Below are 15611 nucleotides of genomic sequence, written 5' to 3'. Positions count from 1 at the left end.
ACAAGAACAAGACAGGTAGCTGAAATAGGCAGAGAAGACCATAGGAAATTATAATAATTAAAACAGAAAAAGACTCTCATGACACCTGCCATTATGAATATGCAAAGCCTGGTCAGGGGCTAATGTGTCTTATTTTATCATCCAAGCCCAAGTGTCAGAAGTTATTTGATGATTAAACTGCCATCAAATAACCCATAGTCTGTTTACGGTTACATGAATGTTGTTTAATCATCAAAAAACCACTGCCTCCGAGGTTTGGATGACAAAATATGTTAAAGTAACCTTCCCTGAACATGGCTGGCATAGTCATAATGGCAACCAATATGTACTGCAGCTACTCATAAGTAAATTAAGTCACAATGGGCTGCCACATTCTGTAAACTGGCCCATTATTACTGACAAGACTTTAGTTAATCATTTCAAAAATGAGAAAAATACCTTTGATCTGTGAAGATGTCTTCTCTCTGCGACTAGTGACTCTTTCAACTTGATGCTTCTCTAATCTCCAGGTTGTAGCTTTGTTGCATATAGAATTAGAATGTGTACCTTGAGCCAATGCTATATTTTCTAGTTCCTTTTCTCCTAACTCCAGTGTAATATAACCCCTTCCAGGATGATTTTCTCCTGTTGCCTTCAGAGTCACAGAACTTGTTATTTATCAGTATGTGAAAACATATCAAAATATAGAAGAAAATAAAATTAACACATAAAATGAAGCAACAGTTGTAAGAGAAAAAGTTCAAAATTATACGTAAATGCTCACTGAATTGAGATTCTCTATCATCTTCACATGGCAAATAGTGTGATAATAAAGTCCAGCTCAGTTAGTTTGAAATAGTGTGACAGAGAAAAAGGGCACAATTCACTCCAAGTTAAGCTCTTCTTAATACTACTGATTTTAATGGCAGAGGTAAACTTTCTACTAACATTTTCCCACTGAAATCAGTGGGGCTCAGAAATGATCAATCTCAGCACAAGCTGCCATAAGAAAATTGGAAAAATTATCATAGTGTTAGTGTGCGATCCTAGGGAAATGGTGTAAGCCCTGAATTCAGACAGTCATTAGTGCATCAGGCAGTAGAGGCACTCCCTGCCTCCCTGTCTTGCTGCATTGAATTTTTGCTAGAGAGACCATCTAAGCTGAAGCATTTTGGAAGAGTAGGCTCCTGTTCCCCTTCTTCAAGTTTGCTCTCTGAGCCTCAGAGGGCAGCATGGCCCCCCTGCCCCGCCCATGCTGGCTGCAAGTGGACTGAGTGCCAGTTCCCTGCTCCTAAATTGTTGACTCTGACCTTAGATCTGGAAATCTGGAATCTCTTATGGCTTTTCAGGTGCTGTTTAGGGGCCTTAGGATTGCACCCTTAGGAATATTAAATACTGGACTTCATTAATTTTTAGGACAACAAGCTTGTGTATGAGAGAGAGAAAATAAATGCTCTTTTACACTGTACTTTTGAAGCTATTTACACATATTATCTAATTTGAAGTCCCCATTGAAGTCCGGGCCCAATTCAAGGTGTTGGTGATGACCTATAAAGCCCTAAACGGCTTGGGTCCTGGTTACCTGAAGGAGCACTTACATCCATATATGCCCAGTCGCCCCCTGAGATCGGCGGGAGAGGCCCTTCTCCGGGAGCCCTCCATGAGAGAAATTAGGAGGGTGGCTACTCGGAGGAGGGCTTTCTCAGCGGTGGCACCTAAGTTATGGAATGCGCTCCCCAGAGAGGTCCGCCTGGCGCCGTCGTTATTTGTTTTTCGGCTCCAGGCGAAGACCTTTTTATTTAAGCAACATTTTAAATGTTAATACTACTGAATTTTATCTGGCCAGGGCGGCTTATTTTATATTGTGTGTATATTGTATTTTAAATTATTATTACTATTCTAATATGTATATTTTAATTTATGTGGTTTTATTTATTGTTGTAAGCTGCCCCGAGGCTTCGGCAAATGGGGCGGCATAAAAATGTTTTAATAAATAAATAAAAATAAAATAAATTTCAAATAAATAAAATATGACTGTTCTAAGCATTCAGGAATACTTGACACATCTGTTAAGCAGTTGCATCCAAATGTTTTCTATATTGCAGTTTTAGACAACTGAAGTAGTGTGTTGAGGAAGATAATCCCTAAAATGACCTGAACACTTAGTTGGTATGACCCTGAAAATCGAATCTAGATCCTGAAAACGCTTATACAGAAGTTTTCCATATTAACAGATGGATTAGATTAAAATTAGGTCTATCACCTAGCTAAATGTATTAAAACAATTAATTAAATATTAAATCAATCAATTGCAAATTAATCCGTTTGAATATTTTTTCATGACTGAAACTGTTTCTGAACCAAGAACAATTTTTTGATAGACAATTTATACAAGCTTCATAGCATTCATCTTATCAGAAGAGGCAATATGTCCTGTTAGTGCAAGGGAAGAAGAAATCTCTCTTTTAAGATGGTGCTTGCCATTTGTCATTTTTCATAAACTAGATTACTCTAATTTGGTGTCTTCCAGATGTGCTGGACTATAACCCCTATCATTCTCAGCCAGCATAGGCACTGGTAGTCTGACACATCTAGAAAGCACCAGGTTTAAGCAGATGCAGAGAGAGAGAAAGAGAATATAAAATGAGTTGCTCAGATAAATCTGTTAGCTGATAAATCAGGGACTACTTTCTGGTTGATTAAAAGGTTACAATCTTATAACCAATTACATGGGAGTAAGGATAATTGAACTAATGGGTTCAAATTAGAACCTAATGGGTTCTGAGTAGACATGCATAAGAGTATACTGTTAATTTAACTAACCAATTACTTAATTAAACATTACAGCTCTAATTAAAATGCATTTATTAATGTATTTGGAGGATTTTCCCGTGCTCTTCAGTAGAAAGAAAAAGGGCTTCCATAGCAGCTTAGAAAGATCAGTGACATGATATTCCATGTCCTTAGATTTTCACTCTAAAACCTAAGAATAAAAATTATAGCAAGAACCGCAACACTATTCCATATTATTTGTACTCTTCTAAAAGTAAATTATCTGCTATTGGAAATGAATAACAAAGTTGCACCGATCTTAGACTTTTATAGTACAAAGACAAAAAAAATGACAGTAAATCCTATATATGTCTACTAAGAAGTAAGTCCCACTGACTTCAATGGGAATTACTTCCAGAAATCTACATGAACGTTGCTGATGACAAGTATAAAATATTCCTACCTAGGATGTCTCTCCACTTGTATGAGAGAAGCTGTAAGAAAGAAACATAACATACTACTAAGATATTGTATAAATTGCAGGGATGTACATAAAGGAAACATTTTAAAAGTGTATCTGTTTTAATTTCTCTGAAAAGTTTTCTTTATGACTTTTTATTTAATTACTAGAATTTGGAGCACTGCTGAAAATTAGAACTTTCATATTAGATTTTTCAGTTATATGCCCTTTATTCTGATGCAAAGTCTGTTATGATAATCTATTGGTGTTTTTGCTGATAAAACCAAGCTGCCCCACCATCCCCCAAGTCACACATTATCGACCAAATATGTGGTTTTCTGTTGCGGAAGGGAATAACTTACTTTTCTTCACCATTTTTTATTTTGAAAAGCTCAAAAGATTTTAGAGGCTGTTGTGCGGGTCAAAATCCCCCAATTTTAGTACTGGATAACAGAGTAGGCTCTAATAGTATGCAGAGATCAGTGTACCACTAAGAGCTTTTGTAGGTAAGGCAATTAATCACTGTTATTTACTTCTGGTTTTGTTGCAGCATCAATCCAAGCTCTACACACACAGATTTTCTTTTCCTTCTTTTCCACTATGCAACTTCAAGGTGGAGTTGTGCTATAGCAGAATAGCACAAATACACCAGGGAAAGTAAATAAACCTTTCCCGTTTTAATTTAACAGTACATTTTCTGTATGCTAAAAAAACCAAAAACAGGAAAGTGCTCCCAAAAAGACAAGTGAAATTGGAGGATCATGACATTGTCTACAGAACCCTGAAACAACAGTGATAGAGAAATCTTAAGAGCACAATAAATGCCTCATGTAGAAAAGCCTCAAGTAAATTCTGAATAGAATCAGGCTGTAACTCTTCTCTTCTTTCACAAAGCTAGTGAACTCAGCTCTGGTGGTAGGCCACACATGGAAAACTGTCATTCATCCCTGATGAATTTAGGTTTTCTGTGATGACCGAGTGGTGAGGAACTACTCTGCGCATAAAAAGAGGAACATCTGACTTTAAACTCCATCCCAAAGAAAGCTGCCAGAAAATCATGCTGCATTTATTTATTTCTGCATAGGCAGGGGCATTTAAGAATATGTTATTTTAAATTTGGAGTTTAGGAAGTTTGGTTGGCTTTTATTCTGCAATAATTTATGACTGCAGCTGCAAATGTTACTACTCTGTATGCAAAATTCAATTTTATATAACTTTAAAAGCAAACTGGGAAAGAATAATTTTAAATAAAATATAAAATGTATTGTAGAGCTGAGTTCTCATATTGAAAGTAGTTTATTGCCTACTCCTGATTACCCAGAGCACAAATTCAACTTTGAAATCTTCTGACTCTCAGCTCTGAAATAGCTCTTGCTTAGAAGCTCCTCCCTGCCATCAGAGATTATTTTGATTCCTCTGGCTTTATGTTTCTAGACTGCCTTGCACTACAGATCCCAGAACATTCCCTTTTTATTTCTTCTTTCCTCCCCACTCTGTAAACATCCTGCCTGTATTTTTCATGGTTTTGAATCTTCTGAAAGTTCATTTACACAATTAGACAAGCAGAATTTACTGAGCACTTTAACAGTATTTATCTATTCAGTGCAATGGAAAAATGTCTGTCTATGTGTGCTACATTGCCTAGTACATAGGCTACACATGTCAGAAGATTGCCAAATTTTAATTTTTGAAATGTACACAGCCCAGTTCTTAGTGTACACTCTACAGCATCCTATTATAAATCCAAATAGATAATCCCAGGGGCATTTTCAAGTTTATGGTTGTACAGTATCGCCAGAGCCTTAAGAAAATGCTTTCTACATACCCATGTCTGTATAATGGCTATTAACAACTGATAGTCATAGTGGTTTAATAGATTAGAGTGTGCCTTGTGTTTGGACAAGAGAGATGCGTGTTCAAATTCCTTTTCAGCTATTAAACTGTCTAGGAGGCCTTTGGCAAGTCTTAGCCTAACTGCAGAAGAGTGGCAAGGATAAAATATAACCTTCATGCATGCCTCTCAATTGCAAACGTGATATCCAAGAAATAAACTCTAATATCACCATTTTTTTACATAAATGCATATCCTTGGGATACTGACATTTGGTGATACGAAACCCTTTGCTATGCTACTGTAAATGGCCAGATTGACCTATACTTGCAAGAAGAGGCATCTTGCTTAGGAAAATGTTCTGTTCTACTATGTATAGTACATACAAATGCACCTGGAGAGTTCCATCTTGCTATGCACACAGATGCGTGTACACCCTACCCCCACAACCCAGTTACTTACATCTTTGATGGATCTTTGCTTCTTTCCCCTTATTTTCCACCCTAGGAAGTTGACAGCCAGAAAGTGCACCATTTCTTTTTGGGGTGTGACACATTTTGTTAAGGATGGCAGGAGGCAAGAAGAGTCTCTGGGAGAGGATGTGCTTCAAAGGTTGGACTAGGTCCCAGCCAATATCTGTATGCAACAAAAAATGGAACCAGACACAGGGTAGTATCTTTCATCTTATGATAAAGGACTGGACAAAATACAATTCATGAGGTTGCTCTTACCTAAGATCTATTGCAAATCTATTCATTACAAAGCTCATAATTTTAATTGCATTGCATATAATTGTACATCTAGTGCATCCTGATTACATATGCATTATTATATGAATTACTTACTCAATCCTTGTTCAGGGAAATAGTGACTGAGATACTGGACTGAGTATTTAGCTGATTCATCTGGCACAGAATCTGAGGGGCAAAGGTAAAAAGATTTATGCAAAAGAACATGCAATTAATGCATCATAGAGGAATCTCAAAAATACACATTGTTACAGAATCATTAGAAAGACTCTAGAGCAGGGGTGGGCAATTAATTTTCCTATGGGGCCACATGAGAAACTTTGACAGTTGTTAAGGGCCGGACCAATACACTTACAGCTCCGCTCAATATATATCTCTATAAAAACAGTAAATGAAACATTACAATGATACAATGAAAATGTGGAGCACAGAACAACACTGTTTAATGAATATTCACAAAAACATTAACATTACATGAAAAGCAATAAATTCAATTTAGCAGATCCTTCAAAATAAAAGCAGTGCAGTTGTATTGCTTGCATCTATATTACGATGATATATATTTGCATTGACTTTTAATTTGCCAGTGACCTCATGCAGGCCAGTCAGGGTCAGCCATCGGGCCGGATGTGGCCCGCGGGCCGTACAATGCCCAGGTCTGCTCTAGAGGCTAATAAATTAATTATGGCATACGTTTTTGTAGACTAGGGTACACTTCATCAGATAAGTGTCCTCAAATTGGAATGTGTGTGTACCCATCTGCACACATATATAACACAGAGAAGTAAGGCAAAGTACATAGGCAAAGCACAAAAAAACAGGCATTCTACTAGAACTGGGGTAGGGAATGTATTTTGGAATGAAGGCTGAATTGGCTTTAGTCCCAAATGCTGGCATGTGCTCCAATGCATTTGTCTCCACATATGCACTTAGACTTAGAAACATGCAAACACAAATACATACATGTTCTTACTAACTATTGTGAATAGTTGTTGATTTCATTTTGTATAGATTTCTGCTATAATGTAACTATCCAAGATTGTTTTGTGTATTTCATTTCCATCTTAGATATTATTTCTGTATTCTTATATTCTTTCTGTATACATGCCTACTGTGGATGAAATTTTATGTACCTGATGTGGCTCATGAAAGCTTATGTCATAAATTGGTTGTCTTTCAGGTGCAGCAAGACTTTGATTTTGCTGCAACAGACTTACATGGCCATTCTGAGTTATATTTAATTACAATATCTGTATCCCCCCTGTTCCCAAAAATTTAAAGATAGAACAACAGTATCATCATATTTTAGCCTCATGACAGTATGAGATAGTTTAAGCTGAGAGTGGCCTAGTTTGGGTAGATATCATGGCTAACAAGCAGAGATGCACAAGCTTTGAGCCCACATGCTCCATCCATGGACTGCTTTTCATTCATTTTTCTAGATGTGCTGTAAAAGACTAGGTAGTCAGCAATTACAGTTTACAATTAACTACAGTAACATCTGAACTAGGAAACTAAAGTTACCAAGTTTGGAACAAACCACAGTTTGAAATAATTTCAGATCTTGCTTTGTTCCAAACATGCTACTCTTAGTTTCCCCATGTAGAGGTGATAGGAAATTATGGTTCTTTTTCTTCACCTACTGCTTTTCATGTTTAAATTCATACATAAATAGAGCTAGAAGTATAGAAAGTGTCCAGTTGGATATTCCCAAAATGTACAGGGAATGGAAAACTACACCATGAATGCAATATTCAATCAAATGGAAAAATATATAATTTAAGAAGCATTTCCATAATTGTTCAAGATCTGAAAAACACAATCTAATTTGCTAATACCTTGGAGTTCTTTTTACTTCTGCTGAAATTGTTCTTTGCAACAGTTCTGTATATTGTCTTTTCCTTTCAATCTATACCCAGAATATAACATAAGGAAAGCATAAGGATTTGAATATGAAGGAATAATATTGGCAGAAGAAGAAGATCGTGTAACTGGCAGAAAGCAGCAATGAACTGAAATGACTTCTGATGAAAATGAAAGAAGAAAGTGCCAAAGTAGGACTGCGGTGGAACATTAAGCAAATTAAAATACTGGCTACAGAAAAGTTGCACAACTTTAAGGTCAACAAGGAAAAAATAGAAATTTTGAAAGATTTTGCATACCTCAATCATCAATGAAAAGGGAGGCTACAGCCAATAAATTAGAAGACTGAAACAGAAGGGCAGGAATGAAAGAACTTTAGAAAACACAATCAAATGTAAGATGTTTTAATGGAGATCAAGGCCTAAATCTTCCACACTACTGCATTCCTGGTCACTATATATGAAAGCTGGACAGTGAAAAAAGCTGACAGGAAAAAGCTGAAGGAGAGCTTTGTGAATACCCTGGACCAACAGAAAGAGGAACAGGCATATCCTAGAACAAATCACATCAGAACTTTCCCTGGAAGCAAACATGACGAAACTAATACTGTCATATTTCCAGGCAAAACTCACTTAAGACAACAATGCCATGGAAAGTTGAAGGCAATTCAAGAACAGGAAGACCAAATAAGAGTCTGATTGACTCTATAAAAGAAGCCACAACCTTGAGTTTACAAGAGCTGAGCAGGACTGGGATGGACAGAACATTCTGGAGAGCATTCATTCACAGGGCTACCATAAATTGAAGACAACTTGATGGCATGTAACAACGACACTGTGAACATAAAGTGAGAGTTTTAATATCCAAGGCTGATGAAATATCTGTAATTTCAATTTAATTTGTCCAATGTCAGTGAAATGTGCCATGGGCTCACAAATTTCCCTACCCCATACATAAACTAACCATATGCATGACTTGTTTTATTAGGCATTATATCTGCACTGATGACAGCCATGACTAACACAAATCAGATTCTTTTATAACCAAATCCATATCAAAGTCTGGTTATGGAGGCAGTAGTGATTAGTCTTATTGATAATTAGAAATAATGCATCCCTAATACTACACCAAATCTAAGGCTATTCATGGAAAGCAAAAGGAAATTCACAGGAAAGGAGAGAAGGAAAGGGAAGGAAACATCTGAGGCTGTTCTACTCTTTTTCTCTTAAACATAGATAGGAGTTTTGGAATTTAACATCTGTACTACATGTCTTGAGCGGAGCTGGCTAGAGCCAGGGGTCAGACTAGATGGCTCAGGAGACCCCTTCTGACTCGCTCTGTTTCTGTGTTACTAGGTCATATAACAACTATGTGATTTTATCCTCCCCAAAAACTAGGGTTCACATGCTGGTAAAAATGTTTCACTCATGTTTATTACCTGTTTCAGAGTTGTATGACATTTGGTATGATTTATCCTTTACAATAGAGCTATTTTCTTTAAAAAGTTCATGAAGTCCTGCAAAAGTTGTCGACTATAAGGAAGATAAATACAATGATGTTATTAATATTTTTCCCAGAAGGAATCACTGAAATATATAGCCCAAAGTTTAGGATTTCTCTATTTGTATTATACAGTTATATACAGTTTTTTCAGTTTAGTGTATCTTATGTTTTCAAAATTGTCTTTTTTTCTGAAAAATTCTTCAGAGTGCCATCCAATATAGCTGCCATAATGCTATAAAACTGGAATGTTGAAGCATAGTACAAAATGTTCAGAAGGGAGCATTTGACAAGAGATTTCTTGAAGTACTCCATGTAACTCACATAGATGTTTTTCCAACAACGTACTGAAATATATGTGAGATATTGTCATTCTTGTGCTCCCCTTCCCAATGCTTCTGGTGTGGTTTGGTGCTGGTCTTGGCAGCAACCAGCAGCTTAGCATGGGAAAGGCAGTCAGGAGGGCAGATCTGAGTTTGTATCCTAACTTGACCCCAGTGCTTTCTTGCTCTAGATATGTCACAACAACTTGCTAGCTGTCCTTTGTGTGACATGTTGACTGCCAATGTGGCACTGTAACTCTGATGTTTAAAAGGGCAGTTCCTCTTTAAGACAGGAAGGGTACAAAGGGAAGTGTACAGACTTTTTGCATACTCCCAAAAGCCCACTTTTAGAGATATAAACTGTGAAGAAGTTGCCTTGCACATCATACCCCTGAATCATCAAGTTGACCTGACAGGTTATAACTCTCCAGAATATTAACTGAGCACAGCAAATGTTGTTATAATTCAGAGACAGAACATTAAGGTTGAGAGAACTAACAGTACAAGCAGGACTTTTTATGGTAACTTGCTGAGTGCTGGCTGCTACTGTAACCACTATTCTGCTTACCTCATAATACCTCCTTCTGCTTCCTTTCAGACTGGAATGGAAGGAGTATGTGCAGGCACAGCTTGTGGGTGGCAGCTTCCCTAGCTCTTGATGTTCCCCTTTAGCACACTCCCAGAAGTGTGCAGAGCAACCCTAGAAAAGGCAGATTGGGAACACTCCTGCAAGAATGCATTGTTTGGGAACACTTCTGCAAGGATGCAGGAAAGCTTCATGTAATCAATAGTTCCATAGTAGTCCCATCTGCCATCTGGATGGGTGAGGAATCAGTGTGGGTTGAAGCCACAGACAGCAGGGATCAAATCCACTGTGCAAGGACTTCCAAACCTGGAAACAGGTGCCATTGGAAAGGATCCTCAGATTCTCCCAGCAATAAATGAACATCTTTGTACTCTATTCTTAAACATTTGCTGCTTATGGTAGTTTTGCTCCTGCACTGGTTCTTATGTGGTGCTATAGCAATTTCTAGATTTGGATACTGTACAAACAAAATGTGTTCAAAACATATATTTTCATGTGAATCAGTTTTAAGAATCACAATCTAGGAATGTCTTCATTCTGTTTTCTTTTACTTTACAATTTTCTTGTTTGAGCTGAATCTCTTACTGTTTGTTTGCATGTTTCTTCCAGGTGGACCAACTACCCATTCTGAAGTGAAATTAATTATTTATGATTTATCCTTCTTTTGGTATTTCTAAGTATTCATATTTTTTCTTGTGCACAAAAGAAGTGGAGAAGCAGCAGGGAAAGAGTGTGATTTTCAGCCAAAAACAAATGGAAAGGAAAAGGTTGAGCATCCCCTCTCCACCCTGCTTTTCTATTGTTCCTGATGGCAGGCTCCTCCTTAATTTTAAAGAAAAGTGGTGTGGGGGAGATCATAAAATAAACTGCATGGAGCATTGTCTTTGGCTTTTAGGTTTGGCCCAACGAAAGCTTGAATGGATACTTCTGTGTCTGAATTCTTCTGAATCAGTGGGTTTACTTTGGAACTGTCCTCACTGTATAGGAATGCATGGCATACAGTGTTATAGTGGGTCAGTATCACCTTAAAAATCTCATGAAAATAACTTGTTTAAAAGTGCAGCATTTCCTTGCATATGGGAAACTAAGAGCTACATTACCTCAAAGAATAGCCTGCTTAAACTAACCCTCACCCTAGCCCCTTTTATTCTGAAAATAAAACTGCTAGCTGGAATGTGCTCCCAGTCTGGATCAGGTTCCCACACACTGCTTTCCTACCGAAAATGAGCTCTGTGACTTCTGTTTGCCCCCAACAGTGCTGTTTTACTGAAAACAGTACCTGCAGGGGCAAATAACAGGGAGTAGGAGGTTTTGCATCAGCCTCAGGTTCCAAATTAGGACCTCATAGCTATTTTCTTCCCTCTTTAAAAATTGCCAATTTTACCATGCTTTTCTTAAAGCACAATTATCATAAGGTTAACTTTGGCCCTAAGCTAGCATTATAGCAAAAGAATATTTTCTCTGTCTAGCACAAAATGTTAATGCACTGAAGCTGAAGGAATCTCTTTTGAGAAATGGGAATATCATTGCATCAATTTCATTTTATATAATGTCATACAATTAGGTAGCAATCACATTGAATGCACTGCACAATGTTTGCAGAGATTATCTCTGCATTTCTATCATACCTAAAAGAGTGAAAACAACCTCCTGCAAAAGATGTTAACCAAATATACCCAGTTAATTCTACTTAAGGTAGACCCTCTAGAATGAATGAGACCAACAGATTTAAGTCTTTATATGAGATATTCAAGGAATGCTAAGGACACAGTCTTTGTAGGACTTGTAGGATCTTTATCAGTCTAAACAGCCATAGGATTTCTCCCTAAACATGCAACCCTATGGGTTTCCAGCAATATCAGGGAGGGCATAGGATTATTTGGCATCTCGGCTCCAATTACCATGGAACTGGGACTCCAAACAGAGAGCCCCTATCCCAATTCCCTCAAAGCCACTGCAGAAAGCACCTTGCTGGCTGCCTCTTTAATGTCACAAATCAGCTCAGAGAGGGCTAAGGGGGCATGCCAGGGTGTGAGGACATGAGGAGCCTGAGGTCTAGGGCGTGTGCTACATCCAAACAGTGCCCCAGACTTTTTTCTTCCCGCTCCACAGTGGGTCATCTACACAGCCAAAAATAGCAGTTTAGATGGAATGCAAGAAGAAAGGGTCAAGACAGTGAAAGTAGGAAAGCCTACTTTCACATTAAGCACAGGGGACATTGGGCTGCACCATAAAGACTGTAAAAGACTGCTCTCTAGGCACTGTAAATAAACAGAATATAAGAAGACTTATAATACATTTTTTTAACTAAAATGAGTTCCACAAATGTCATTCTACAAAGCACAGATTGCTTTTAAGTAGCAATGTACACAATCTGATATTCTTTTGACAACACCACATTGTATTAATTTAGTTTTTCCAAATTTCAAAGTCAAACTCAGCTCATGGTTGTCACTAACATGCATCAAAATATAAAAAGGAAGATGACACTGACAACGTTTGCAGATTTATGTTGCAAAATTTATTCTACTAATGAGACATCCAAACCTTTTCAGCATTGGGGGCTCTAGGGAAAGGCTTTATATTCTGTCTGGTTACTTCATACTTTTCTCTTTGCATGTTTTGTAGCTCCATTAGTTTTAATTTCTGAAAAACCCGAGTCTGTGGAGAAGAGAAATTATCCTTATTTCTATTCATATGCAGAACTAAAATTATACCTGATAGCTGGCAAAAGCAGGAGGTAACAATATTTCATCAATAACGAAGGTTGGTTCTAAATGTTCAGAGTCATTGGCTTGTATTTAGTTCCAGTTTTGAAGAAGTGGTAGCCTCAGCATCTCTACTGATTAGAAGATGTGCCAAGTCAGTTCAATGGGGCCCTAATGAGATCTGTTGTACAGTTGCTGAATCAGACACTTATCTACATCCTCAGTACATGGAAACACATATGGATCTCCCTTGTTAGACTGGAGTGACTGTCTTTCATAGTTATAACTAAGAAATAGTAAATACAGCAGTGTTGCATAGCTTATCCAACACATAGTTAACACATCCAACATACAGTTAACATTCTCACTGGTACAAGTACTGGGGGAAAGAGCAATTAAAAACATCTAAAGTTATATTTAAAGAAAATTAGTTTGGAGTACATGAACATAGCATAATGAGTAGAGATAACCCAATGAATTTACATGAGTAGGAGATATGGCTAAGCAATGTTTATTGTAAACAAACTACTGTGCTATTTTTCTGTAGAATCCAATGCAAATAATGTCAGAGATTAAAGAGGCAGAAGGGTGCTGTTGCACTCATATCTTGTTTATGGGATCCTGTGGGCAGCCAGTTATCACTGTGGTGAAATACAGACTGCTGGCCTAGACAGACATGTTGTAAAGATCGCTACACACACATTCAAAATTCTTACATTTTTAATTATTCGTTCTTGGCTCTTGGACATTCTACAAGAACAGTCTTCTGTTTTTTTGGCTTCACTCTAAACAGAAAGAGAGGAATGGCTGTATTTAAACAGTAGATATAAACTTTATCGTTTTCATAAGGTCCAGAAATACCCTATTCATATCAACACTGGATTTCCTTGCTCCAGTCTGTAACTTCATCTGTGATGAGCAGAATAAAAGAAAGAATGGGGATGCCTGAGTTTGAAGCCCCTATCTAGTCTAATGGGGGAGAGAAATGGGGAGACAACTAATGGTGAAACTGACTCTAAAAGTGACCTAATACTGATATGCCACACCAGTGATGCAATCCAGGGGAAATTCCTGTAACTCTCCAAACGCTACTCTGCAAAGTAGCGTTATGGCCTATTTTAGCTAAGTCGGGTGAAGGAGAGGGAAGGAAGGAGGCTGTGACACCACCAGGATCCACTGTATTCTGCTGGCTCCAGTGTCCTCCTCTCCACCCTATAAATCCTTTCTCCAAGGTCACTGTTATGATCTTGGAGAAGCATCTGGTACAGTTCTGCAATGGGGCAGAGAGATCTGAGGATGGATTCCCAATCTCAGATCTGGGAGTCTGAGTGTATTTCCAATCTCAGATTTGGGAATATGAAAAGTCCTATAGCTTGCTAGAGCTTCTCAGGACTGCTCTGTAACAACATATTCTGAAGCAATGTTATAAGCCTTTCTGAAGCATGCTACATGTTGTTTATCCTTCCTATTTCCTAGCTGTATTATAGGTAACTTATAAATACTAATTAACATAGCAAATATATAACACAGAAAAAATATAATTTACCACTGGCTCACATGGATGTTTAGAATATCTTCTTGTGGATGATTCCAGAAAGAAACTCCTTTCCTTCTTTGTTTTCAGATACTTCTTTCTTGATTTTGTCTGTCAAGCAGGAGCAAAAACCAATAAATACATAAAGCTAGACTTAATAGGACTGAAGACATCCAATTTTAATTTTTACTAAAAGCATTTTTATTCATCTAAACTAAATCTCAGTGATGCAAAAACAGGGCTGCTGCCAAAAATGACAGTCTTCCAGTTTGTTCCCCATCTCCCTCAAGAGCATCTAATTTAATTTATCCTGTGTTCCTGGGAGTGTGCCATTTCTCCATTCTCATCCACATCATTGTCCGCTCCTCTGACTGGGTTTGGAAACAAGCAAAGGAATGAGATCAGAGCACAAAGTGACATGGACTAAATATTTTAGATGGTGGATTTGTAGAACACTACCCTTTTTGAAAATTCATAGGGAATTTGCTCACTGTTTGATTTCTGGGCACGTAGAGTCCAAGTCTACAATCTCTGCTCACTGTCTTTCAGTAATCAACAAGAGGCAGATGCTATAACTTCTGTGAGAGGGAGGCAAGGCTTGTGCCCAGAAAGGGTCATTTCTTGCCTCATTCATGATGCTGGGCCTCTCAGAAGTCTAAACCACTGTTGCAGTGTTGGAAGAAAGGGAGAGCAACCATTTGCTGCTTGGCATGTTAGCCTCTTGCAACCTATTGAAGGAGTCTGCCTGAATTAATCTGGCCCATGCTTTGATTCACATTTTTGTTGTAGCACAAGGCTGAAATTCAACCCTATGTGGAGGGTTGAATTCCAGTAAGAGGTCTTCTCAGTGCTTTCTTAAGTCTAAGACAAGGGAACCACTAAACCTTTAAGTATTTTGCAAAAAAGAAAAATGTAATGAGGTAGGTACAGCTACTCTAATGATGGAGGAATGGTAATTTTTCTTTGTGAGCAATCTTGCAAGGACAGGAGACTTTTTATGGTCTTGCTGTGGTACCCTTGTGTACCCCTGACTCATTGAAACATAGTGTCTATTAGGATTTGGACAAACCCTAGAAGAATCCTTCTTTCTAGCATTCACAGACTTCCTCTCATGCTCAGTCTGGTTTTGCACAGTGACCTGAGACAAGATGATGTTTGCAAACACTTGCAGAATGAAAGTTGTGCAACTGGCAGCCTTCCTCTATGTCAGGTACAACAGCCCAAACAGCTGCTACATATGACAGGGAAAGAAGCCCTGCTAGCAGTCATGCAGGGCTCTATTCCTGGCAAACTGCATGTGACCATG

General features: G+C 37.9%; 1 long non-coding RNA gene across 2 annotated transcripts; it reads right to left on the bottom strand.

The window, feature by feature from the left end:
• Positions 1-521: 521 nt before the first annotated feature.
• Positions 522-8007, bottom strand: LOC123036259. 2 transcript variants are annotated; one of them, XR_006417111.1, is made up of 5 exons: positions 7954-8007; positions 5888-5959; positions 5505-5678; positions 3215-3245; positions 522-647 (listed from the first exon to the last, which is right to left on the bottom strand). It is a non-coding gene; the product is annotated as an uncharacterized LOC123036259 (long non-coding RNA). The 2 variants fall into 2 exon arrangements; XR_006417110.1 differs by lacking the exons at positions 522-647; positions 3215-3245 and having other exon boundaries at positions 4160-5678.
• Positions 8008-15611: the final 7604 nt, after the last annotated feature.

Source organism: Varanus komodoensis, unplaced genomic scaffold (assembly GCF_004798865.1).
Source record: "Varanus komodoensis strain SLA01 unplaced genomic scaffold, ASM479886v1 scaffold8, whole genome shotgun sequence".
Lineage (NCBI taxonomy): Eukaryota > Metazoa > Chordata > Lepidosauria > Squamata > Varanidae > Varanus > Varanus komodoensis.
Note: the sequence above shows the minus strand (reverse complement) of the source record. Positions and strands in the feature narration are given on the sequence as shown.